The 27,500-nt window shown below is 41.5% G+C and overlaps 2 protein-coding genes across 3 annotated transcripts in view; one reads left to right on the top strand and one right to left on the bottom strand.

Annotated features, from left to right (window-relative positions):
* LOC139754731 (lambda-crystallin homolog) overlaps nt 1-27,500 on the bottom strand; it is a 110,116-nt gene that overhangs the window by 5,141 nt on the left and 77,475 nt on the right. The gene's annotated exons all lie outside the window — the stretch shown is intronic.
* LOC139754730 (arylalkylamine N-acetyltransferase-like 2) overlaps nt 9,797-27,500 on the top strand; it is a 70,119-nt gene continuing 52,415 nt past the window's right edge. The window contains exon 1 of the mRNA XM_071672436.1: nt 9,797-10,032. The gene's annotated coding sequence lies outside the window, so the exon portion shown is untranslated. The remainder of the gene's footprint in view (nt 10,033-27,500) is intronic.

Here is a 27,500-nt window from a genome sequence, read left to right as displayed (position 1 = left end):
TCAGTTATGGATTAGCATGGGTGGGAAGGGGGTGTAATTGCTGGGGCACAGAAATGAGTGCAAAAACATGTTGAGGTTTGGGTGGTGTTCGGTCTTCGTCTGATGGCTGAGTGTTTATGGTAGCTTGGCAGCTGGTGATTATTCTGGATGCACTGTATTTTGCTGCTCTTATCATACTCGCTCTTGAGAGGGTGGAAGACCCGGCCTGGCAGGTGAGGCGTGGCTTAGAGTGGAGCGAATGATCTTGTTCGTAGAGGGGTGTCGAAAGGGGGGTGGTTGGTTTTCTTCTTCTGTCCTTGTCCAACCCTGGTGCCAGTTCTGAGGGAGTCCCACAGCTCGTGTGTTGCTTCTGTGTTGATGTTATTGATGAGGGAAAGGGGGGGGGGGGGAGTAGGTGTGTGTCGTCAATGACACTTTAGAATTGTTATTGTTGTTGATGTTTTGCCAATTGGAAGAGACTGTCCATTCTAGTCGACTGGAGGGAGTGAGATGAGTCTGTGTGTCTGGGGTTCAAAGAGTGAGACACAAACACTCGTTGTGTATCAACCAACTGTTATATATCTTTCTTGTATCTCGCCTGATGATAAGATTATGACACGAAAGTGCACTCAGCAATTTTTGTGTTTCATTTCCCCATGGACTCTATATAATATATATATATATATATATATATATATATATATATATATATATATATATATATATATATATATATATATATATTATATATATATATATATCATACTTATTCGCTGTCTCCCGCGTTAGCGAGGTAGCGCAAGGAAACAGACGAAAGAATGGCCCAACCCACCCACATACACATGTATATACATAAACGCCCACACACGCATCTACATACCTATACATCTCAACGTATACATACATGATACATACAGACATATACATATATACACATGTACATATTCATACTTGCTGCCTTCATCCAATCCCGCCACCACCCCGCCACACATGACAATGGCACCCCCCTGTCCCCCCGCACGCGCGCGAGGTAGCGCTAGGAAAAGACAACAAAGGCCACATTCGTTCACACTCAGTCTCTAGCTGTCATGTGTCATGCAGCGAAACCACAGCTCCCTTTCCACATCTAGGCCCCACAAAACTTTCCATGGTTTACCCTAGACGCTTCACATTCCCTGGTTCAATCCACTGACAGCACGTCGAACCCAGTATACCACATTGTTCCAATTCACGATATTCTTTGCACGCCTATCACCCTCCTGTATGCTCAGGCCCCGATCGCTCAAAATCTATTTCGCTCCATCTTTCCAACTCCAATTTGGTCTCCCACTTCTCCTCGTTCCCTTCACCTCTGAAACATGTATCCTCTTTGTCAATCTTTCCTCACTCATTCTCTCCATGTGACCAAACCATTTCAATACACCCTCTTCTGCTCTCTCAACCACATTCTTTTTATTACCACACATCTCTCTTACCCTTTCATTACTTACTCGATCAAACCACTTCACACCACATACTGTCCTCAAACATTTCATTTCCAACAAATCCACCCTCCTCCGCACAACCCTATATATAGCCTACGCCTCGCAACCATATAACATTGTTGGAACCACTATTCCTTCAAACATACCCATTTTTGCTCTCCGAGATAACTTTCTCGCCTTCCACACATTCTTCAACGCTCCCAGAACCTTCGCCCCCTCCCCACCCTGTGACTCACTATCGCTTCCATGGTTCCCTCCGCTGCTAAATCCACTCCTAAATATCTAAGACACTTCACTTCCTCCAGTTTTTCTCCATTCAAACTTACCTCGCAATAACTTGTCCCTTATTCCTACTGAACCTAATGACCTTGCTCTTATTCACATTTACTCTCAGCTTTCTTCTTTCACACACTTTATCAAACTCAGTCACCAACTTCTGCAGTTTCTCGCCCGAATCAGCCACCAGCGCTGTATCATCAGCGAACAACAACTGACTCGCTTCCCAAGCCCTCTCATCCACAACAGACTGCATACTTATCCCTCTTTCCAAAACTCTTGCATTCACCTCCCTAGCAACCCCATCCATAAACAAATCAAACAACCACGGAGACATCACGCACCCCTGCCTCAAACCAACATTCTCTGAGAACCAATGACTTTCCTCTTCCTACTCGTACACATGCCTTACATCCTTCATAAAAACTTTTCACTGCTTCTAGCAACTTACCTCCCACACCATATATTCTTAATATCTTCCACAAAGCATCTCTATCCACTCTACCATATGCCTTCTCCAGATCCATAAATGCTACATACAAATCCATTTGCTTTTCTAAATATTTCTCACATACATTCTTCAAAGCAAAGACCTGATCCACACATCCTCTACCATTTCTGAGACCACACTGTTCTTCCCCAATCTGATGCTCTCTACATGCCTTCACCCTCTCAATCAATACCCTCCCATACAATTTCCCAGGAATACTCAACAAACTTACACCTCTGTAATTTGAACACTTACCTTTATCCCCTTTGCCTTTGTACAATGGCACTATGCATGCATTCGGCCAATCCTCAGGCACCTCACCATGAACCATACATACATTGAATATCCTCATCAACCAGTCAACAACACAGTCACCCCCTTTTTTTTCAATAAATTCCACTGCAATACCATCCAAACCCGCCGCCTTGCTGGCTTTCATCTTCCGCAAAGCTTTCACTACCTCTTCTCTGTTTACTATACCAATCTCCCTGATCCTCTCACTTCGCACACCACCCCGACCAAAACACCCTATATCTGCCACTCTATCATCAAACACATTCAACAAACCTTCAAAATACTCACTCCAATCTCCTTCTCACTTCACCACTACTTGTTATTACCTCCCCATCAGCCCCCTTCACTGAAGTTCCCATTTGTTCTCTTGTCCTACGCACTTTATTTACCTCCTTCCAAAACTTCTTTTTATTCTTCCCCCCAAATTAATGATACTCTCTCACCCCAACTCTCATTTGCCCTCTTTTTCACCGCTTGCACCTTTCTCTTGACCTCCTCCCTCTTTCATTTATACATCTCCCAGTCATTCGCATTTCTCTTTCACTAACATTCTTACTTCTTCATCCCACCACTCACTACCCTTTCTAATCTGCCCACCTATATATATATATATATATATATATATATATATATATATATATATATATATATATATATATATATATATATATATACGTGTGTGTGTGTGTGTGTGTGTGTGTGTGTAAAATATATTTAGGCAGCCAGTCTGCATCTATGGACAATCAGGGGTAAATATGTACGTGGATGTTCACAGAGGAAACAATACAGTCTCTACATGATGATGCACTTGGTCGAACCTCAAGTTATGAACAGTCAAAGCAATACAGAAACTTGATGTTACCCCCCCCCCCCCTCACAGCCTATGAGATAACAGAGCCTGTTTACTTGCTCAGCTACGCCCTTGAGACGGTCCAAAGTGGGTCTAGGGAGAGGGCTGGTCGTACATCTATTTGTACGAGGGATGAGGTCTTGGTGACATGAATTGGTCGAGTGTTTATCGCCACACTGCAGTGTGTGTGTGTGTGTGTGTGTGTGTGTGTGTGTGTGTGTGTGTGTGTGTCCTTCCTATGCACAGTCGTCCTCCAGCAGATAACCTCGTCATAGACTAATCAGGTCTTGCGTTATCTGTCCTTGCCAGGCGCTGTCCGCTAGCAGATAACCTGGTCATGAAACCTGTCACATCTCTTTCCATTGGATGTATGTGAAGAAGCTCTGGTCCCACCTCTTGTCATCCATGGACACTGTCAGTGACAGCTAACTATTTCTCGCCAGCCATTAGAACCCAAAGCCCCGAAACTGTGCGATTGTTCGTCCGTCGATCCGTGGACCTATGTCTTTGGAAGTGTGCGATCGTACGTCGATCTGTGGACCTATGTCTTTGGAAGTGTGCGATCGTACGTCGATCTGTGGACCTACGTCTTTGGAAGTGTGCGATTGTTCGTCCGTCGATCAGTGGACCTACGTCTTTGGAAGTGTGCGATCGTACGTCGATCAGTGGACCTACGTCTTTGGCGGTGTGGGATCGTACGTCGATCAGTGGACCTACGTCTTTGGCGGTGTGGGATCGTACGTCGATCAGTGGACCTATGTCTTTGGCGGTGTGGGATCGTACGTCGATCAGTGGACCTCCGTCTTTGGAAGTGTGCGATCGTACGTCGATCAGTGGACCTATGTCTTTGGAGGTGTGCGATCGTTCATAAACATTTTCCCCCCCTCTCTCTCTCTCTCTCTCTCTCTCTCTCTCTCTCTCTCTCTCATCTCTCTCTCTCTCTCTCTCTCCTCAGAATGAATATGCTGTTCATTGATTCGTCTTCTTTCTTCTCCTTCTCCTCTTATTACTATTATTATTATTATTATTATTATTATTATTATTATTATTATTATTATTATTTTCTTCTTTCTCCTCCTCTTCCTCTTTTTCTTCTTCCTTCTCCTCTTCTTATAATTATCATTATTTTCTTATTCTTTCTCTTCCTCCTCTTCTTCTACTTCTTCTTTCTCCTCCTCCTCCTCCTCCTCTTCTTCTTCTTCTTCTTTCTCCTCCTCCTTCTCTTCTTATGATTATTATTGTTTTCTTTCTCTTCCTCCTCTTCTTCTACTTCTTCGTTCTTCTTCCTCCTCCTCTTCCTCTTCTTCTTCGTTCTCCTCCTCCTCCTTCTCCTCCTCTTCTTCGTTCTTCTTCTTCTTTCTCCTCCTCCTCCTCCTCCTCTTCTTCTTCGTTCTCCTCCTCCTCCTCCTTCTTCTTCGTTCTTCTCTCCTCCTCCTCCTCTTCTTCGTTCTTCTTCTTCGTTCTCCTCCTCCTCCTCCTCTTCTTCTTGTTCGTTCTTGTTCGTTCTTCTTCCTCCTCCTCCTCCTCCTCCTCTTCTTCTTCATTCTCCTCCTCCTCCTCCTCTTCTTCGTTCTTCTTCGTTCTTCTTCTTCCTCTTCCTCCTCCTCCTCCTCCTCCTCTTCTTCTTCATTCTCCTCCTCCTCCTCCTCTTCTTCGTTCTTCTTCGTTCTTCTTCGTTCTTCTTCTCCTCCTCCTCCTCCTCCTCTTCTTCCTTCTTCCCGGGTGTTCGCCCTCTCCTCGTTGACGGTGGGGGTGAGAGTGTGTGTGGTTGGTCAGGTCGGGTTTAGTTGGCTGGGTCAGGCGCGCCCGGCATCACTTCACATGGATGAGGCTAAACCCAGTTCCTGGGGGCGATGAGGGTAGGAAAGTTCTCCGTTTAGGTGGGCGGGTATGAACGTTCCTCCGTCAGTGGGCGCGGATGGAAACGTTCCTCGTCAGTGGGGCGGTAGAAAACGTTCCTCCGTCAGTGGGAGGTATGGAAAACGTTCCTCCGTCAGTGGGGCGGGTATGAAAACGTTCCTCCGTCAGTGGGGCGGGTATGGAAACGTTCCTCCGTCAGTGGGGCGGGTATGAAAACGTTCCTCCGTCAGTGGGGTGGGTATGAAAACGTTCCTCCGTCAGTGGGTGGGTATGGAAACGTTCCTCCGTCAGTGGGGCGGGTATGAAAACGTTCCTCCGTCAGTGGGGCGGGTATGAAAACGTTCCTCCGTCAGTGGGGTGGGTATGAAAACGTTCCTCCGTCAGTGGGGTGGGTATGGAAACGTTCCTCTACCAATAGGTGGGAATAAAAACGTTCCTCTACCAGTAGGGGGAGAAGGGGTATATGGAAACGTTCCTCTATCAGAGAGGGACATGGAAAACGTCCTGGTCTCTATGGATGGTGAGACTGTATCAAACCACACACATTAAAAAGAAAAATAATGGGAGGGGAGGATTTCCAGTCCCCCTCAGCTCCCTCCCCTTTTAGTCGCCTTCTACGACACGCAGGGAATACGTGGCAAGTATTCTTTCTCCCCTATCCCCAGGGATAATATATATATATATATATATATATATATATATATATATATATATATATATATATATATATATATATATATATATATATTGGAAAAGATCACAATTTTGCGCGCGATCAAGATACTCCTATGTTTATCAAATGGCGTCCTAGCTTCGTCTCTTCGATGTATATCAACTGACTGTTATATTTCTCTCTTGTGTCTCCCCTGATGATGTGATTATTACACGAAAGTGCACTTGGGAACTTTTCGTGTTTCATTTTCCCCGTGGACTCATAGGAATTATATATATATATATATATATATATATATATATATATATATATATATATATATATATATATATATATATATATGAATAAGTGTGTGAAGAAGCCTCAGTTTTAGACGATGAATAACTGGTGAAATCCAGAGGGCCTTTGGTGCTTCAAAACACAAAGAAGTCCTGCTTTTGGAAACAAACAGATACAGGGGAAAAAATATATATATACCGAGGTAGTGTTATGTTTAAGAGCGGATGAACAGCAGACGAAAACGGGTAACAGTATACTGTTGATAAGAAGCGGTCTCCCGTTAACAGATAGGGGAAAGACTGGCGTAGATGAAGAAGGGGGAAAAAATATGCTGTGGTTTCCAAGTTAAAGGAATCAAATTGAAGGGGAAAATATTGTGATTTCTTTAGTCAAAAGACTCAAATTGAAGGGGGGAAAATACTGTGAATGTCTCAGTCAAAGGACTCAAAATTGAAGGGGAAAATACTGCAATTTTCAAGTCAAAGGACTCGAATTGAAGGGAAAAAACATTGTAATTTCCTCAGACAAAGGACTCAAAGTGAAGGGAAAAAAATATTGTGATTGCCAAGTCAAAGGACTCAAAATTGATGGGGGGACATATTGTGAATGTCTCAGTCAAAGGACTCAAAATTGAAGGGGAAAAAATACTGTAATTTCCAAGTCAAAGGACTCAAAATTGAAGGGGGAAAAATACTGTAATTTCCAAGTCAAAGGACTCAAAATTGAAGGGGGAAAAATACTGTAATTTCCAAGTCAAAGGACTCAAAATTGATGGGGGGACATATTGTGAATGTCTCAGTCAAAGGACTCAAAATTGAAGGGGAAAAAATACTGTAATTTCCAAGTCAAAGGACTCAAAACTGAAGGGAAAAAATACTGTAATTTCCAAGTCAAAGGACTCAAAATTGAAGGGGAAAAAAAGCCATTGTGATTTTCTCAGTCGAAGGACTCAAAATTGAAGGGGGGAAAATACTGTCACTTCCTCAGTAGAGAGAGAGAGAGAGAGAGAGAGAGAGAGAGAGAGAGAGAGAGAGAGAGAGAGAGAGAGAGAGATCACGTATCCACTACGACAAAAAAAAAGAAACAGAAAGAGACAAACGGTTGAAGGAAGAAGAAGAAGAAGAAGAAGAAGAAGAAGAAGAAGAAGAAGAAGAAGAAGAAGAAGAAGAAGAAGGAGAAGAAGAAGAAGAAGAAGAGGAAGAATAAGAAGACGAAGAAGAAGAAGAAGAGAAGAAGAAGAAGAAGAAGAAGAAGAAGAAGAAGAAGAAGAAGAAGAAGAAGAAGAAGAAGAAGAAGAAGAAGAAGAGAAGAATAAGAAGAAGAAGAAGAAGAAGAAGAAGAAGAAGAGAAGAAGAAGAAGAGAAGAAGAAGAAGAGAAGAAGAAGAAGAAGAAGAAGAGAAGAAGAAGAAGAAGAAGAAGAAGAAGAAGAAGAAGAAGAAGAAGAAGAAGAAGAAGAGAGAGAGAAGAAAGAAGAAAAGAGAGAAGAAGAAGAAGAAGAGAGAAGAAGAAGAAGAAGAAGAAGAAGAGAGAAGAAGAAGAAAGAAGAAGAAGAAGAAGAAGAAGAGAAGAAGAAGAAGAAGAAGAAGAAGAAGAAGAAGAGGAGGAGGAAGAATAAGAAGACGAAGAAGAAGAAGAAGAAGAAGAAGAAGAAGAAGAAGAAGAAGAAGAAGAAGAAGAGGAGGAGGAGGAGGAGGAAGAGGACAGCGAGAGGCCTTCGGTAGGGGTCGTCCCCCACCCCCCCACACCTCCTCCTGCACTCGCCAAAATTGAAGGAGGAAGAAATGACAAGAATGGCACACACACACACACACACACCACACACACCACAACGCTGCCAAGGGTTCAATATCGCCAAAAACTCATCTCCAACTTCACCACCTCCCCTCCCTCCTAACTCCCCACCTCCTCTCTTAACTCCCCAGTCTCCCCCACGCACAAAGGTGACTCCCCCATCATCCCTCCCCAACCCCTACCCACTGAGGGGAAGGGAGGAGAGGGGAGAGGAGAGGGGAGAGGAAGGAGGGGAGTTGGGGTGATGATGAATGGTCCACCAAGCCCCGCCAAAGATTTTGCTAATTGGCTTATTGCGGGAGGAGGGAAGGGAGGGAGGGAGGAGGGAAGAGGAGGAAGGGAGGAGGAGGAGGAGGAGGAGGAGGAGGAGGAGGAGGAGGAGGAGGAGGAGGAGGAGGAGGAGGAGGAGGAGGGAGGGAGGGAGGAAGAGGATGAGGGAGGAGGATCCCGCATTGACCACGCAACTCCCTCCTCCTCTCTCCTCCTCCTCCTCCTACTCTCTCTCTCTCTCTCTCTCTCTCTCTCTCTCTCTCTCTCTCTCTCTCTATCTATCTATCTATCTATCTATCTCCGTTAACGTCATTTAACCCCCCCAACACCTCCCTCCTCCTATTCCACTCCTCTCCCCTCTTCCGCAAACCTACGCAAACACCTCTCCCTTCCCCTTTCTCCCCCTCTCTCTCACACACACACACACACACACACACGCTGATCCCTGACAGACTCCTTCGCCGCTGGGAAAGGGCGGCGCCCTTGGCCGTTGGGTTACGTGGGGCTGTCTCTCATGAGTGACGAGGCGCGAGAGACTGTCTGTGAGAGAGACTGAGACTGAGAGAGAGAGAGAGAGAGAGAGAGAGAGAGAGAGAGAGAGAGAGAGAGAGAGAGAGAGAGAGAGAGAGAGAGAGTAGCATCTATCTACCTCAAAAGTCGTCCCTCTCCCTCCTCTTTCTTCCCGTGCGACCCCGAAAAACAAATAGAAAAAAAATTAATATATATATTTGCCCAGCGAGCGCGCGTAGCGCTACCCCCCGCGCTCAGAGAGAGAGAGAGAGAGAGAGAGAGAGAGAGAGAGAGAGAGAGAGAGAGAGAGAGAGCAGAGGAGAGGAGAGAGAGTGTGTGTGAGGAGGCTGGGTGGACGAAGAAGTGAGCGTCAGTTGGATCCACGTCTTGACTCGAGTCGGTCAGACGTCCTGGCTGGTTGGCTGGACCTCCTCCTCCTCCGTCTGCGCCTCCGTCAGCCGCCGTAACCCGCGCTCTACCACCTCCGTCAGCCGCTCGCTCGCCTACCGTCGTCGTCGCCCGCGCGCGCGCCGCCATATCGAAGTCCCCTTCGGCTCGAGACCCAGGCACATCGAAGTTCCCCTTCGGCTCGAGACCCAGGCACATCGAAGTCCCCCTTCGGCTCGAGACACAGGAACATCGAAGTTCCCTTTCGCTCAAGACCCAAGGCACATCGAAGTCCCCCTTCGGTTCAAGACACAGGAACATCGAAGTTCCCCTTCGGCTCGAGACACAGGAACATCGAAGTTCCCTTTCGCTCAAGACCCAAGGCACATCGAAGTTCCCCTTCGGTTCAAGACCCAGGCACATCGAAGTCCCACTTCGGTTCAAGACACAAGGCACATCGAAGTTCCCCTTCGGTTGAAGACCCAGGCACATCGAAGTCCCACTTCGGTTCAAGACCCAGGCACATCGAAGTCCCACTTCGGTTCAAGACCCAGGCACATCGAAGTCCCACTTCGGTTCAAGACCCAGGCACATCGAAGTCCCACTTCGGCTCGAGACCCAGGCACATCGAAGTCCCCCTTCGGTTCAAGACCCAAGGCACATCGAAGTCCCCTTTCGCCTCAAGACCCAGGCATATCGAAGCCCCCTTCGGCTCAAGACCCAAGGACATGAAGTCCACTTCGCCTCAAGACCCAAGGCACATCGAAGTCCCCCTTCGGTTCAAGACCCAGGAACATCGAAGTCCCCTTCGGCCCAGCGTCTTCGGCTCAAGATCCAGGAACATCGAAGTCCCTCCCAGTTCTTCTTCTTCGTCTTCGTCTTCGTGAGGTCTAATATTCTTTTTCATTTTTTTTGGCTTTCTCTGTGTCATTCTCTGTGTGTCTTTCTCTGTGTCTTTCTCTGTGTGTCTTTCTCTGTGTCTTTCTCTGTGTGTCTTTCTCTGTGTCTTTCTCTGTGTGTCATTCTCTGTTGTCTTTCTCTGTGTGTCTTTCTCTGTGTCATTCTCTGTGTCTTTCTCTGTGTGTCTTTCTCTGTGTCTTTCTCTGTGTGTTTCTCTGTGTCTTTCTCTGTGTGTCTTTCTCTGTGTCTTTCTCTGTGTCTTTCTCTGTGTGTCTTTCTCTGTGTGTCTTTCTCTGTGTGTCTTTCTCTGTGTGTCTTTCTCTGTGTGTCTTTCTCTGTGTGTCTTTCTCTGTGTCTTTCTCTGTGTCTTTCTCTCTGTGTGTCTTTCTCTTGTGTCTTTCTCTGTGTGTCTTTCTCTGTGTCTTTCTCTGTGTGTCTTTCTCTGTGTGTCTCTGTCTTCTCTGTGTGTCTTTCTCTGTGTGTCTTTCTCTGTGTGTCTTTCTCTGTGTGTCTTTCTCTGTGTCTTTCTCTGTGTCTGTGTCTTTCTCTGTGTCTTTCTCTGTATGTCTTTCTCTGTCTTTCTCTGTGTCTTTCTCTGTGTGTCTTTCTCTCTGTGTCTTTCTCTGTGTGTCTTTCTCTTTGTGTCTTTCTCTGTGTGTCTTTCTCTGTGTGTCTTTCTCTCTGTGTCTTTCTCTGTGTGTCTTTCTCTGTGTGTCTTTCTCTGTGTCTTTCTCCTATTTTCTTTTACTGAGGTTTCCTTCTGTTTTCCCAGACGCATCAGTAGGAGGAGAAGGAGGAGGAAGGAAGAAGAAGAAGGAAGGAAGGAAATTGAAGACATTGACACACACACACACACACACACACACACACAACAACACTCCACACTCAACACGACAACACAATCTTCAAATAATCCATTAAAAAATTAAGTTTTTTGTCTCTTACTTCCTTAATCAATTGAAATGTTGATCAAAAGAGCCAAATTAATCCATTAATGAATTAATGATTAATGAGGAAAAAAAGCAAATTAATCCATTAATGAATTAATGATTAAGAAAAAAAGCAAATTAATCCATTAATGAATTAATGATTAATTAAGAAAACAAAAGCAAATTAATCCATTAATGAATTAATGATTAATTAAGAAAAAAAAGCAATTAATCCATTAATGAATGAATGAATTAAGAAAACAAAAGCAAATTAATCCATTAATGAATTAATGATTAATTAAGAAAACAAAAGCAAATTAATCCATTAATGAATTGATTAATTAAGAAAACAAAAGCAAATTAATCCATTAATGAATTAATGATTAATTAAGAAAACAAAAGCAAATTAATCCATTAATGAATTAATGATTAATTAAGAAAACAAAAGCAAATTAATCCATTAATGAATTAATGATTAATTAAGAAAACAAAAGCAAATTAATCCATTAATGAATTAATGATTAATTAAGAAAACAAAAGCAAATTAATCCATTAATGAATTAATGATTAATTAAGAAAAAAAAGCAAATTAATCCATTAATGAATTAATGATTAATCAGAAAAAAAAGCAAATTAATCCATTAATGAATTAAGATAAGAAACAAAAGCAAATTAATCATTAATGAATTAATGATTAATTAAGAAAACAAAAGCAAATTAATCCATTAATGAATTATATGAACTAATTAAAAGATAAAAAACAAAAGCAAATTAATCCATTAATGAATTAATGATTAATTAAGAAAAAAAAGCAAATTAATCCATTAATGAATTAATGATTAATTATGAAAACAAAAGAAAATTAATCATTAATGAATTAATGATTAATTAAGATAAAAACAAAAGAAGTGAGTTGATTGATAAACGTCTTCCATTTTCTACTTGGGAAAAAAGTCTTTTTTTTTTAAAAAAAAAGAAATTTCTATTTTGTTTGGGGGAAAAAACCTTATGTTGTGCCACCACTGCCCACACAGGGACAACAAACTTGGTCAGTGACAACAGTGATGTTTCCTTTTCTTCCTCCTACCCTCACGCACCAATGCGGTCACTGCCAACACTACAGCTATCCTGAAAAGGCTACTGCCAACACTAGCTCTATACACAGACAACGGTTACATTGCCAACACTATGGCTTTCCTGGAGTGGCTACTGCCAACACTATCTCTCTACATACAACGGCTACTGCCAACACTAGCTCTATACACATACAACGGTTACATTGCCAACACTATGGCTTTCCTGGAGTGGCTACTGCCAACACTATCTCTCTACATACAACGGCCACTGCCAACACTACTCTCTCTCTCCTCGAGCGGTCACTGCCAACACAATACTTTCCTGGAGTGGCTACATACAAGTCACTGCCAACACTACTCTTTCCTCGAGCGGTCACTGCCAACACTATCTCCACACACAAGGGCCAGTACCACACAATCCCCCTTTTTTCCCTCACCAAGTCACTGCCAACAGTATCCAATCCTTCCATATATGAGTAGTGACAACACGTCCCAACCCTACCCTACATGCTCAGTGCCAACAGTAGCCTTAACCTATCTATGGTGGTCAGTGCCATGACTCTCCCAACAATGTCAGTGCCAACACTGACCATTCTAACTTTTAAGGCCACTGCCAACAGCGTCCCAAGCTAACGTGGTCAGTGCCAACACCAAACCCACACAACATGGTCACTGCCAACACTACCAACACTCGCTATGACAACACCCTCACCAACGGCAACATGTAATCCCCATCTTTAATCTAATCATAAATCCGTCCCCCCATGCTTGTAATCCCCCCTCGTGAAGGTAATCCTACCTAAATCCTGTGAGATAATCCCTACTAAATCTCCCTTTTACTCCTGTAATCCCACATCCCCACCCCACGAAGGTAATCCTACCTAAATCCTGTGAGATAATCCGTATTAAATCTCCCTTTTACTCTTGTAATCCCACATCCCCACCCCACGAAGGTAATCCAACGTAAATCCTGTGAGATAATCCCTATTAAATCTCCCTTTTACTCTTGTAATCCCACATCGCCACCCCACGAAGGTAATCCTACCTAAATCCTGAGATAATCCCTACTAAATCTCCCTTTTACTCTTGTAATCCCATCCCCTCCCTCGTGAAGGTAATCCTACCTAAATCCTGTGAAATAATCCCTATTAAATCTCCCTTTTACTCTTGTAATCCCACATCGCCACCCCACGAAGGTAATCCTACCTAAATCCTGTGAAATAATCCCTATTAAATCTCCCTTTTACTCTTGTAATTCCACATCCCTATCCCCCGAAGGTAATCCTACCTAAATCCTGAGAAATAATCCCTATTAAATCTCCCTTTTACTCTTGTAATCCCACACCCCCACCCCCCGAAGGTAATCCTACCTAAATCCTGTGAGATAATCCCTATCAAATCTCCCTTTTACTCCTGTAATCCCACCCCCCCGAAGGTAATCCAACCTAAATCCTGTGAGATAATCCCTAATAAATCTCCCTTTTACTCTTGTAATCCCACAGCCCCAACCCCCGAAGGTAATCCAACCTAAATCCTGTGAAATAATCCCTGACTTAAATCCCCTTTTACTCTTTAAATCCCACATCCCCACCCCACGAAGGTAATCCTACCTAAATCCTGTGAAATAATCACTATTAAATCTCCCTTTTACTCCTGTAATCCCACACCCCCATCCCCGTGAAGGTAATCCAACCTAAATCCTGTGAAATAATCCCTCTTAAATCTCCCTTTTACTCTTGTAATCCCACAGCCCCACCCCCGAAGGTAATCCAACCTAAATCCTGTGAGATAATCCCTATCAAATCTCTCTTTTACTCCTGTAATCCCACACCCCCCACCCCCCGAAGGTAATCCTACCTAAATCCTGTGAGATAATCTCTATCAAATCTCCCTTTTACTCCTGTAATCCCACCCCCCGAAGGTAATCCAACCTAAATCCTGTGAAATAATCCCTATTAAATCTCCCTTTTACTCCTGTAATCCCACATCCCCACCCCACGAAGGTAATCCAACCTAAATCCTGTGAAATAATCCCTATTAAATCTCCCTTTTACTCCTGTAATCCCACATCCCACCCCCCCCGAAGGTAATCCAACCTAAATCCTGTGAGATAATCCCTCTTAAATCTCCCTTTTACTCCTGTAATCCCACACCCCCACCCCCCCGTGAAGGTAATCCAACCTAAATCCTGAGAAATAATCCCTATTAAATCTCCCTTTTACTCTTGTAATCCCACATCCCCTCCCTCGTGAAGGTAATCCACCTAAATCCTGTGAAATAATCCCTATCAAATCTCCCTTTTACTCCTGTAATCCCACAGCGCCACCCCACGAAGGTAATCCAACCTAAATCCTGTGAGATAATCCCTAATAAATCTCCCTTTTACTCCTGTAATCCCACACCTCACTCCCACAAGGTAAATCCTCCTTAATCTGGTGAATCATATATCCCTATCAAAATCTCCCTTCTTCTCTGGGATATCCCACGCCCCCCCCCACGAAGAAAGTAATCCAACCTAAATCCTGTGAGATAATCCCTATTAAATCTCCCTTTTACTCCTGTAATCCCACATCCCCACCGCCCCGAAGGTAATCCAACCTAAATCCTGTGAGATAATCCCTATTAAATCTCCCTTTTACTCTTGTAATCCCACATCCCCATCCCCGTGAAGGTAATCCAGCCTAAATCCTGTGAAATAATCCCTAATAAATCTCCCTTTTACTCTTGTAATCCCACATCCCCATCCCCGTGAAGGTAATCCAGCCTAAATCCTGTGAAATAATCCCTATTAAATCTCCCTTTTACTCTTGTAATCCCACATCCCCCACCCCCACGAAGGTAATCCTACCTAAATCCTGTGAAATAATCCCTATTAAATCTCCCTTTTACTCCTGTAATCCCACACCCCCACCCCCCGAAGGTAATCCTACCTAAATCCTGTGAAATAATCCCTATTAAATCTCCCTTTTACTCTTGTAATCCCACATCGCCACCCCCCCCGAAGGTAATCCAACCTAAATCCTGTGAGATAATCCCTAATAAATCTCCCTTTTACTCCTGTAATCCCACACCATGATCACAAGTCCCACAACACAGACCGTAAATCCTCCCTTCCTTCTGGAGTTTGAAATCCTAGTTATAAAATCCCATAAGAAATCCCCCACCCTTACTTCTCAGAGGGGATTATCACCCTTGTAATCCCCCCTCATCCCCCAAAGCGGCAAGACAAGGTCATACGTCACACATTGGAATCTCATTACGAGGCAATGGCGGAAATTCGTATCTCTTCGCGTGATAAGTTGACCCTTATGGCTCAATTCCTTGAATACTGCGACGGTATACGACCCTTGACCACGACGGTATACGACCCTTGACCACGACGGTATACGACCCTTGACCACGACGGTATACGACCCTTGACCACAACGGTATACGACCCTTGACCACGACGGTATACGACCCTTGACCACGACGGTATACGACCCTTGACCACGACGGTATACGACCCTTGAGCACGACGGTATACGACCCTTGACCACGACGGTATACGACCCTTGAGCACGACGGTATACGACCCTTGACCACGACGGTATACGACCCTTGACCACGACGGTATACGACCCTTGAGCACGACGGTATACGACCCTTGACCACGACGGTATACGACCCTTGACCACGACGGTATACGACCCCTTGAGCACGACGGTATACGACCCTTGACCACGACGGTATACGACCCTTGACCACGACGGTATACGACCCTTGACCACGACGGTATACGACCCTTGAGCACGACGGTATACGACCCTTGACCACGACGGTATACGACCCTTGACCACGACGGTATACGACCCTTGAGCACGACGGTATACGACCCTTGACCACGACGGTATACGACCCTTGAGCACGACGGTATACGACCCCTTGACCACGACGGTATACGACCCTTGAACACGACGGTATACGACCCTTGAGCACGACGGTATACGACCCTTGAGCACGACGGTGTACGACCCTTGAACACGACGGTATACGACCCTTGAGCACGACGGTATACGACCCTTGACCACGACGGTATACGACCCTTGAGCACGACGGTATACGACCCTTGAGCACGACGGTGTACGACCCTTGACCACGACGGTATACGACCCTTGAGCGAAATATAGCACTTCCCGTCAAAACTTGCATAAAACACAAGACCCTGGGGCCTGGATGTGGAAAGGGAGCTGTGGTTTCGGGGCCTGGATGTGGAAAGGGAGCTGTGGTTTCGGGGCCTGGATGTGGAAAGGGAGCTGTGGTTTCGGTGCCTGGATGTGGAAAGGGAGCTGTGGTTTCGGTGCCTGGATGTGGAAAGGGAGCTGTGGTTTCGGTGCCTGGATGTGGAAAAGGAGCTGTGGTTTCGGTGAATTATTACATGACAGCAAGAGACTGAATGTGAACGAATGTGGCCTTTGTTATCTTTTCCTAGCGCTACCTCGCACACATGAGGGGGGAGGGGGATGTTATTCCATGTGTGGCGAGGTGGCGATGGGAATGAATAAAGGCAGACAGTATGAACATGCACATGTGTATATATATATATATATATATATATATATATATATATATTTATATATATATATATATTATATATATATATATATATATTTTTTTTTTTTTTTTTTTTTTTTTTTTTTTTTTTTTGTCGCTGTCTCCCGCGTTTGCGAGGTAGCGCAAGGAAACAGACGAAAGAAATGGCCCAACCCCCCCCCCATACACATGTACATACACACGTCCAGACACGCAAATATACATACCTACACAGCTTTCCATGGTTTACCCAGACGCTTCACATGCCTTGCTTCAATCCACTGACAGCACGTCAACCCCTGTATACCACATGACTCCAATTCACTCTATTTCTTGCCCTCCTTTCACCCTCCTGCATGTTCAGGCCCCGATCACACAAAATCTTTTTCACTCCATCTTTCCACCTCCAATTTGGTCTCCTCTTCTCCTCGTTCCCTCCACTCCGACACATATATCCTCTTGGTCAATCTCTCCTCACTCATTCTCTCCATGTGCCCAAACCATTTCAAAACACCTCTTCTGCTCTCTCGACCACGCTCTTTTTATTTCCACACATCTCTTACCCTTACGTTACTTACTCGATCAAACCACCTCACACCACACATTGTCCTCAAACATTCATTTCCAGCACATCCATCCTCCTGCGCACATCTCTATCCATAGCCCACGCCTCGCAACCATACAGCATTGTTGGAACCACTATTCCCTCAAACATACCCATTTTTGCTTTCCGAGATAATGTTCTCGACTTCCACACATATATATATATATATATATATATATATATATATATATATATATATATATATATATATTATATATTATATATTATATATTATTTTTTATTATACTTTGTCGCTGTCTCCCGCGTTTGCGAGGTAGCGCAAGGAAACAGACGAAAGAAATGGCCCAACCCCCCCCCCCCAAAACACATGCATATACATACGTCCACACACGCAAATATACATACCTACACAGCTTTCCATGGTTTACCCCAGACGCTTCACATGCCTTGATTCAATCCACTGACAGCACGTCAACCCCGGTATACCACATCGCTAATTCACTCTATTCCTTGCCCTCCTTTCACCCTCCTGCATGTTCAGGCCCCGATCACACAAAATCTTTTTCACTCCATCTTTCCACCTCCAATTTGGTCTCCCTCTTCTCCTCGTTCCCTCCACCTCCGACACATATATCCTCTTGGTCAATCTTTCCTCACTCATTCTCTCCATGTGCCCAAACCACTTCAAAACACCTCTTCTGCTCTCTCAACCACGCTCTTTTTATTTCCACACATCTCTCTTACCCTTACGTTACTCACTCGATCAAACCACCTCACACCACACATTGTCCTCAAACATCTCATTTCCAGCACATCCATCCTCCTGCGCACAACTCTATCCATAGCCCACGCCTCGCAACCATACAACATTGTTGGAACCACTATTCCTTCAAACATACCCATTTTTGCTTTCCGAGATAATGTTCTCGACTTCCACACATTCTTCAAGGCCCCCAGAATTTTCGCCCCCTCCCCCACCCTATGATCCACTTCCGCTTCCATGGTTCCATCCGCTGCCAGATCCACTCCCAGATATCTAAAACACTTCACTTCCTCCAGTTTTTCTCCATTCAAACTCACCTCCCAATTGACTTGACCTCAACCTTACTGTGCCTAATAACCTTGCTCTTATTCACATTTACTCTTAACTTTCTTCTTCCACACACTTTACCAAACTCAGTCACCAGCTTCTGCAGTTTCTCACATGAATCAGCCACCAGCGGTGTATCATCAGCGAACAACAACTGACTCACTTCCCAAGCTCTCTCATCCCCAACAGACTTCATACTTGCCCCTCTTTCCAAAACTCTTGCATTTACCTCCCTAACAACCGCATCATAAACAAATTAAACAACCATGTAGACATCACACACCCTGCCGCAAACCTACATTCACTGAGAACCAATCACTTTCCTCTCTTCCTACACGTACACATGCCTTACATCCTCGATAAAAACTATATATATATATATATATATATATATATATATATATATATATATTATATATATATATATATATATATATATATATTTATATTGAGATGTATAGGTATGTATATTTGCGTGTGTGGACGTGTATGTATATACATGTGTATGGGGGTGGGTTGGGCCATTTCTTTCGTCTGTTTCCTTGCGCTACCTCGCTAACGCGGGAGACAGCGACAAAGCAAAATGAAAAAAAAAGATAATAATAACAATAATAATAATAATAATAATAATAATAATAATAATTATATATATATATATATATATATATATATATATATATATATATATATATATATATATATATATAATATATATATATATATATATATATATATATATATATATTTAATACCTAACTATATAATAAATCCTATAATTACAGTATATGTCCTCGTAAAGATGACCGCCTCTCTCTCTCTCTCTCTCTCTCTCTCTCTCTCTCTCTCTCTCACGTCAAGGGATTATCTGGTCGTTTCCTGTGTGTGTCTTACCCCCACACAACCCCCTCTATACTCTGGGGGATGTCCACCTTATATTCTGGGGGAGTTCCCCACCTATTCTCTGGGGGAGCCCCCATATGTAATATATGTATATATGTATGTCTTTACGTGGCGACACAAGTGTGTGTGGTGTTATGTCAAGGTAGGTTCAGGATGTGAGAGTGTGCCTGTTTTGTATTATGTCCCCAGGATTTAAATTATTATTATTATTATTATGGTGAGGTGCCTGAAGATTGGAGGAATGCGTGCATAGTGCCATTGTACAAAGGCAAAGGGGATAAGAGTGAGTGCTCAAATTACAGAGGTATGAGTTTGTTGAGTATTCCTGGTAAATTATATAGGAGGGTATTGATTGAGAGGGTGAAGGCATGTACAGAGCATCAGATTGGGGAAGAGCAGTGTGGTTTCAGAAGTGGTAGAGGATGTGTGGATCAGGTGTTTGCTTTGAAGAATGTATGTGAGACATATTTAGAAAAGCAAATGGATTTGTATGTAGCATTTATGGATCTGGAGAAGGCATATGATAGAGTTGATAGAGAGGCTCTGTGGAAGGTATTAAGAATATATGATGTGGGAGGCAAGTTGTTAGAAGCAGTGAAAAGTTTTTATCGAGGATGTAAGGCAAGTGTACGTGTAGGAAGAGAGGAAAGTGATTGGTTCTCATTGAATGTAGGTTTGCGGCAGGGGTGTGTGATGTCTCCATGGTTGTTTAATTTGTTTATGGATGGGGTTGTTAGGGAGGTGAATGCAAGAGTTTTGGAAAGAGGGGCAAGTATGAAGTCTGTTGTGGATGAGAGAGCTTGGGAAGTGAGTCAGTTGTTGTTCGCTGATGATACAGCGCTGGTGGCTGATTCATGTGAGAAACTGCAGAAGCTGGTGACTGAGTTTGGTAAAGTGTGTGGAAGAAGAAAGTTAAGAGTAAATGTGAATAAGAGCAAGGTTATTAGGTACAGTAAGGTTGAGGGTCAAGTCAATTGGGAGGTAAGTTTGAATGGAGAAAAACTGGAGGAAGTAAAGTGTTTTAGATATCTGGGAGTGGATCTGGCAGCGGATGGAACCATGGAAGCGGAAGTGAATCATAGGGTGGGGGAGGGGGCGAAAATCCTGGAAGCCTTGAAGAATGTGTGGAAGTCTAGAACATTATCTCGGAAAGCAAAAATGGGTATGTTTGAAGGAATAGTGGCTCCAAAAATGTTGTATGGTTGCGAGGCGTGGGTTATGGATAGAGTTGTGCGCAGGAGGGTGGATGTGCTGGAAATGAGATGTTTGAGGACAATGTGTGGTGTGAGATGGTTTGATCGAGTAAGTAATATAAGGGTAAGAGAGATGTGTGGAAATAAAAAGAGCGTGGTTGAGAGAGCAGAAGAGGGTGTTTTGAAATGGTTTGGGCACATGGAGAGAATGAATGAGGAAAGATTGACCAAGAGGATATATGTGTCGGAGGCGGAGGGAACGAGGAGAAGTGGGAGACCAAATTGGAGGTGGAAAGATGGAGTGAAAAAGATTTTGAGTGATCGGGGCCTGAGCATGCAGGAGGGTGAAAGGCGGGCAAGGAATAGAGTGAATTGGATCGATGTGGTATACCGGGGATGACGTGCTGTCAGTGGATTGAATCAGGGCATGTGAAGCGTCTGGGGTAAACCATGGAAAGTTGTGTGGGGCCTGGATGTGGAAAGGGAGCTGTGGTTTCGGGCATTATTGCGTGACAGCTGGAGACTGAGTGTGAACGAATGGGGCCTTTGTTGTCTTTTCCTAGTGCTACCTCGCACACATGAGGGGGGAGGGGGATGGTATTCCATGTGTGGCGAAGTGGCGATGGGAATGAATAGGGGCAGGCAGTGTGAATTGTGTGCATGGGTATATATGTATGTGTCTGTGTGTGTATATATATGTGTACATTGAGATGTATAGGTATGTATATTTGCGTGTGTGAACGTGTATGTATATACATTGTGTATGGGGATGGGTTGTGCCATTTCTTTCGTCTGTTTCCTTGCGCTACCTCGCAAACGCGGGAGACAGCGACAAAGCAAAATAAATAAATATGATATATATATATATATATATCATATATATATATCATATATATATATATATATATATATATATATATATATATATATATATATATATATATTATATATGGCGTCCTAGCTCCGTCTCTTCGATGTATATCAACTGACTGTTATATTTCCCTCTTGTGTCTCCCCTGATGATGTGATTATTACACGAAAGTGCACTTGGGAACTTTTCGTGTTTCATTTTCCCCGTGGACTCATAGGAATATATATATATATATATATATATATATATATATATATATATATATATATATATATATATATATATATATATATATATATATATAGATAGATAGATAGATAGATAGATAGATAGATAGATAGATAAATAGATAGATAGATAGATAGACACAATGTAGCTGAACAAAAGGCATACCGGAAGGCATTAATCACATATATTATCATTATTCATTTGTCAAGAGACTACGTCAAAATATAATCTTTTAATCCAACGTACAATGATATTTGAATATTCCTCTGTCTTGAATATTCCTCTGTCTTACGTTCGTCTTTTTAATAACCTTTTCAGAGAGATATTGACAAAACAAAGACAAAAAAAATGGAAATAACTTTCATTTTCTTTTCTTTTTAATCCACGAAAACGCCTTAAAGCGGGGGATTAAGGGATTAATCTGTGGAAAGGGATTAATCTCTGGAGTATTCTAAGATTATTCGTGTATTTCTGAAGGTGTAAATTAGCAGAGGATTAAGGGATTATTAATGTATTATATTTTGAGAGATTAATCGTGTATTTCTGAAGAAGTGTAAATTAGCGAGAGGATTAAGGGATTATTAATCTATTGTATTTTGAGAGATTAATCGTGTACTTCTGAAGAAGTGTAAATTAGCAGAGGATTAAGGGATTATTAATCTATTATATTTTGAGAGATTAATCATGTACTTCTGAAGAAGTGTAAATTAGCAGAGGATTAAGGGATTATTAATCTATTATATTTTGAGAGATTAATCGTGTATTTCTGAAGAGATGTAAATCGAAGAGCCTTTTGATTAAGATTAATCGTGTAAATTGTGGTGCTCTGTTAAGAGATTAAAAACCTGCATTTCTTAAAAGTGTAAATTTGAAGTAATTTTTTTTCTCTTTCTTAAGAGATTAATCGCGTCTTGCTTAATTTCTTAGGAGATTAATCGCGTCTTGCTTAAATGGTGTAAATCCGCAAAGGCTTCAGTGGATTACATTAGTGTATTTCTTAGGTGTAAATTCCAGTGCGGGGGAATTTACCGGATTAATTATGTATTTCTTAACATGTGTAAATCATACTGAGTCATAAGAGTAAATGGCGTATTTTTTTTTCAAAAGGTGTAAATTACATTAGTTTATTAAAGAGTAAATGGCGTATTTTTTTCAAAAGGTGTAAATTATATTAAGTTTAGTAAAGAGTAAATGGCGTATTTTTTTTTTCAAAAGGTGTAAATTATATTAGTTTATTAAAGAGTAATGGCGTATTTTTTCAAAAGGTGTAAATTATATTAAGTTTATTAAAGAGTAAATGGCGTATTTTTTTCAAAAGGTGTAAATTATATTAAGTTATTAAAGAGTAAATGGCGTATTTTTTTTTCAAAAGGTGTAAATTATAGTAAGTTATTAAAGAGTAAATGGCGTATTTTTTTTTTTCAAAAGGTGTAAATTATATTAAGTTATTAAAGAGTAAATGGCGTATTTTTTTTCAAAAGGTGTAAATTATATTTAGTTAGTAAAGAGTAAATGGCGTATTTTTTCAAAAGGTGTAAATTATATTAAGTTATTAAAGAGTAATGGCGTATTTATTTTCAAAAGGTGTAAATTATATGGGCTAATTAAAGATTAATCGTGTATATTTTTCGAAAAGGTGTGATTAATATTGGTTTATTAGAGTAATCGTGTCTGTTTTTCAAAAGGTGTAAATTATGTTGGTTTTTAAAAGTAATCGAGTATTTTTCAAAAGGTGTAAATCATATGGGTTTTTAAAAGTAATCGTTTATTTTCCAAAAAGGTGTAAACTATATGGGTTTATGAGTAATCGTGTATTTCAAATCATATTGGTTTATCAAATAGTAATCGTGTGTTGTTTCAAAAGATGTAAATTATATTGGTTTTTAAAAGTAATCGTGTATTGCTCCAAAAGAAGTTAATTATATTGGTTTTTAAAAGTAATCGTGTATTTTCTAAAAGGTGTAAATTATATTGGTTTTTAAAAGTAATCGAGTATTTTTCAAAAGGTGTAAATTATATTGGTTTTTAAAAGTAATCGCGTATTTTTCAAAAGATGTAAATTATATTGGTTTTTAAAAGTAATCGCGTATTTTTCAAAAGGTGTAAATTATATTGGTTTTTAAAAGTAATCGTGTATTGCTTCAAAATAAGTAAATTATATTGGTTTTTAAAAGTAATCGTGTATTTTCTAAAAGGTGTAAATTATATTGGTTTTTAAAAGTAATCGAGTATTTTTCAAAAGGTGTAAATTATATTGGTTTTTAAAAGTAATCGCGTATTTTTCAAAAGATGTAAATTATATTGGTTTTTAAAAGTAATCGCGTATTTTTCAAAAGGTGTAAATTATATTGGTTTTTAAAAGTAATCGCGTATTTTTCAAAAGATGTAAATTATATTGGTTTATCAAGGTAATCGTGTATTTTCTTAAAAGGTGTAAATTATATTGGTTTTTAAAAGTGATCGTGTATTTTTTAAGATGTAAATTATATTGGTTTTTAAAAGTAATCGTGTATTTTCTAAAAGGCGTAAATTATATTGGTATTTAAAAGTAATCGAGTATTTTTCAAAAAGTGTAAATTATATTGGTTTTTAAAAGTAATCGTGTATTTTTTAAAAGATGTGAATTATATTGGCTTTCAAAAATCGTGTATTTTCTTAAAAGATGTAAATTATATTGGTTTTTAAAAGTAATCGTGTATTGCTTCAAAAGATGTATATCATATTGGTTTTCAAAAATCGTGTATTTTCTTAAAAGATGTAAAATATATTGGTTTTTAAAAGTAATCGTGTATTTTCTAAAAGGTGTAAATTATATTGGTTTATCAAAGTAATCGTGAATTTTTTTTCTAAGAGCAAACCTTTTCAAAGGTGTAAATTTTATTGGTTTATTAAGAAGTAATCGCGTACCTTTATTAAAAGGTGTAAACTACATTAGTTTATTAAAGTAATCGTGAATTTTAGGGGTAAATCCGTCGCGTTTTCTAACCGGTAAAATCGTACATTTCCTAAAAGAACGTCTCGTATTTTCTTCTTAATACACCAATCGAGTACCTCTTCCAAGGTGTGACCATTTCTTCTTAAGTCTTATCTACCAGAAATCCGGTCGAATTACTTCCGGACGCGTGCGGGATCCGGATAACCGGAAGTTTCGTCTCATTTCCGGACTGATTAGAGACGAGAAACGGACCGGGAGAGAGAGGGAGGCGCGGTGGCTGTTCCTCGGAACGTAACCATGACGTCAGACGACGCCGGATGTGTGGCTCCTCCTCCTCCATTGGGACGTAACGGTGACGTCACGCATGACGGCAGCGGCCGGTCCTCCCACCGGAACGGAACGCCCAGTGTTTACGTCCGTGTGTTAGCGTTTCAAAAGGACCGGAATGGAACGCTGTGTTTACGTCCGTACGTAAGCGTTCCAGGAGGACCGGAACGGAACGCCCAATGTTTACGTCCGTACGTTAGCGTTCCAGGAGGACCGGAATGGAACGCTGTGTTTACGTCCGTACGTAAGCGTTCCAGGAAGGACCGGAACAGAACGCCCAGTGTTTACGTCCGTACGTTAGCGTTCCAGGAAGGACCGGAACAGAACGCCCAGTGTTTACGTCCGTATGTTAGCGTTTCAGTCGGAGCGACGTGGCGGCATTTTTTTACGACGCCACGTAACGCCTCCTAGCAATTGTAGATTAAACTTTTTTTTAAAAGACGTCAAATATAAACGTGTGATAATTCCTCCTTTTTTTTGGAGAATTTATAGAAGTTATGATTCCTGGGTTTTTTTTTTTTATTTCTTTTGAGAATTTATGGAAGTTATAATTCCTGGTTTTTTTTCATTTCTTTTGAGAATTTATGGAAGTTATAATTCCGGTTTTTTTTTAATTTCTTTTGAGAATTTATGGAAGTTATAATTCCTGTTTTTTTTTAATTTCTTTTGAGAATTTATGGAAGTTATAATTCCTGGGTTTTTTTTAATTTCTTTTGAGAATTTATGGAAGTTATAATTCCTGGGTTTTTTTAATTTCTTTTGAGAATTTATGGAAGTTATAATTCCTGGGTTTTTTTTTACTTTCTTTTGAGAATTTATGGAAGTTATAATTCCTGGGGTTTTTTTAATTTCTTTTGAGAATTTATGGAAGTTATAATTCCTGGGTTTTTTATTTCTTTTGAGAATTTATGGAAGTTATAATTCCTGGGTTTTTTTAATTTCTTTTGAGAATTTATGGAAGTTATAATTCCTGGTTTTTTTTAATTTCTTTTGAGAATTTATGGAAGTTATAATTCCTGGGGTTTTTTTAAATTTCTTTTGAGAATTTATGGAAGTTATAATTCCTGAGTTTTTTTAATTTCTTTTGAGAATTTATGGAAGTTATAATTCCTGTTTTTTTTTAATTTCTTTTGAGAATTTATGGAAGTTATAATTCCTGGTTTTTTTTTTAATTTCTTTTGAGAATTTATGGAAGTTATAATTCCTGTTTTTTTTTTTAATTTCTTTTGAGAATTTATGGAAGTTATAATTCCTGGGTTTTTTTTAATTTCTTTTGAGAATTTATGGAAGTTATAATTCCTGGTTTTTTTTTAATTTCTTTTGAGAATTTATGGAAGTTATAATTCGTGTTTTTTTTTTAATTTCTTTTGAGAATTTATGGAAGTTATAATTCCTGTTTTTTTTCTTTTGAGAATTTATGGAAGTTATAATTCCTGTTTTTTTTAATTTCTTTTGAGAATTTATGGAAGTTATAATTCCTGGGGTTTTTTTTATTTCTTTTGAGAATTTATGGAAGTTATAATTCCTGGGGTTTTTTTAATTTCTTTTGAGAATTTATGAAAGTTATAATTCCTGGGTTTTTTAATTTCTTTTGAGAATTTATGAAAGTTATAATTCCTGGGTTTTTTTTAATTTCTTTTGAGAATTTATGAAAGTTATAATTCCTGGGTTTTTTTAATTTCTTTTGAGAATTTATGGAAGTTATAATTCCTGGGTTTTTTTTAATTTCTTTTGAGAATTTATGGAACACCTACACACACACACGAGCGAAGCCTCGACCAACTGGCTCATATACCATGTATGTCTTCTCTCTCTCTCTCTCTCATCTCTCTCTCTCTCTCTCTCTCTCTCTCTCTCTCTCTCTCTCTCTCTCTCTCTCTCTCTCTCTCTCTCTCTCTCTCTCTCTCTCTCTCTCTCTCTCTCTCCTGTCTACCATACCTGTCACTCCAGTCTCTCTCTCTCTCTCTCTCTCTCTCTCTCTCTCTCTCTCTCTCTCTCTCTCTCTCTCTCTCTCCTCTTCCACACTCACCCGCTTCCCTCTCACGCTCGAACACACTCCCGTCCCACATCCCAACACACCTCTCCCACACAGCCTACACCCACCCACGATCCCCTTCCTCCCTCACCCACACACACACACACACACACACACACACACACACACACACACACTAAATGACCCAATCACCAGCACGTCAGAACCAGGCCCAACGACCATGGGGGGGGGGGGGGGCGCCCCCCTCACCTGTCATCATCACATCCGCCAATATATGACTAAACCACCTCCTTCCCCTTCCACCCTTCCCCCCCTCCTCCACTTCCACTCCCTCTTTTCCGTTTTCCTTTCCCCCGTGTGACAGAGCCAGGGTGGGAGGGGAAAAGAGGGGTGGGGGGAAAGAGGTGTAGGGGGAGGGGAAAGAGAGGTGTAGAGGGGAAGGGGGGAAAGAGTGTAGGGGGGAGGGGATGGAAAAGATGTGGGTGGGGGAAGGTCGTCCCAATTTTCAACTCCCACACCTCCATCCTCCACCTCCACCTCCACCACCTCCACACCCCACCTCCACCTCCACCTCCACACCCTCCACCTCCACCCCTCCACCTCCACACCCTCCACCTCCACCCCTCCACCTCCACACCCTCCACCTCCACCTCCACCTCCACACCCCCACCTCCACCCCTCCACCTCCACACCCCCACCCCCACACCTTCCACCTCCACCTCCCTCCCTCAAAATGGTGATTTACGCGAATTGGTCCCTCCAAAATCCACCCCC

This window comes from Panulirus ornatus, chromosome 17, assembly GCF_036320965.1.
Source record: "Panulirus ornatus isolate Po-2019 chromosome 17, ASM3632096v1, whole genome shotgun sequence".
Classification (NCBI taxonomy): Eukaryota; Metazoa; Arthropoda; class Malacostraca; order Decapoda; family Palinuridae; genus Panulirus; species Panulirus ornatus.
Note: the sequence above shows the minus strand (reverse complement) of the source record. Positions and strands in the feature narration are given on the sequence as shown.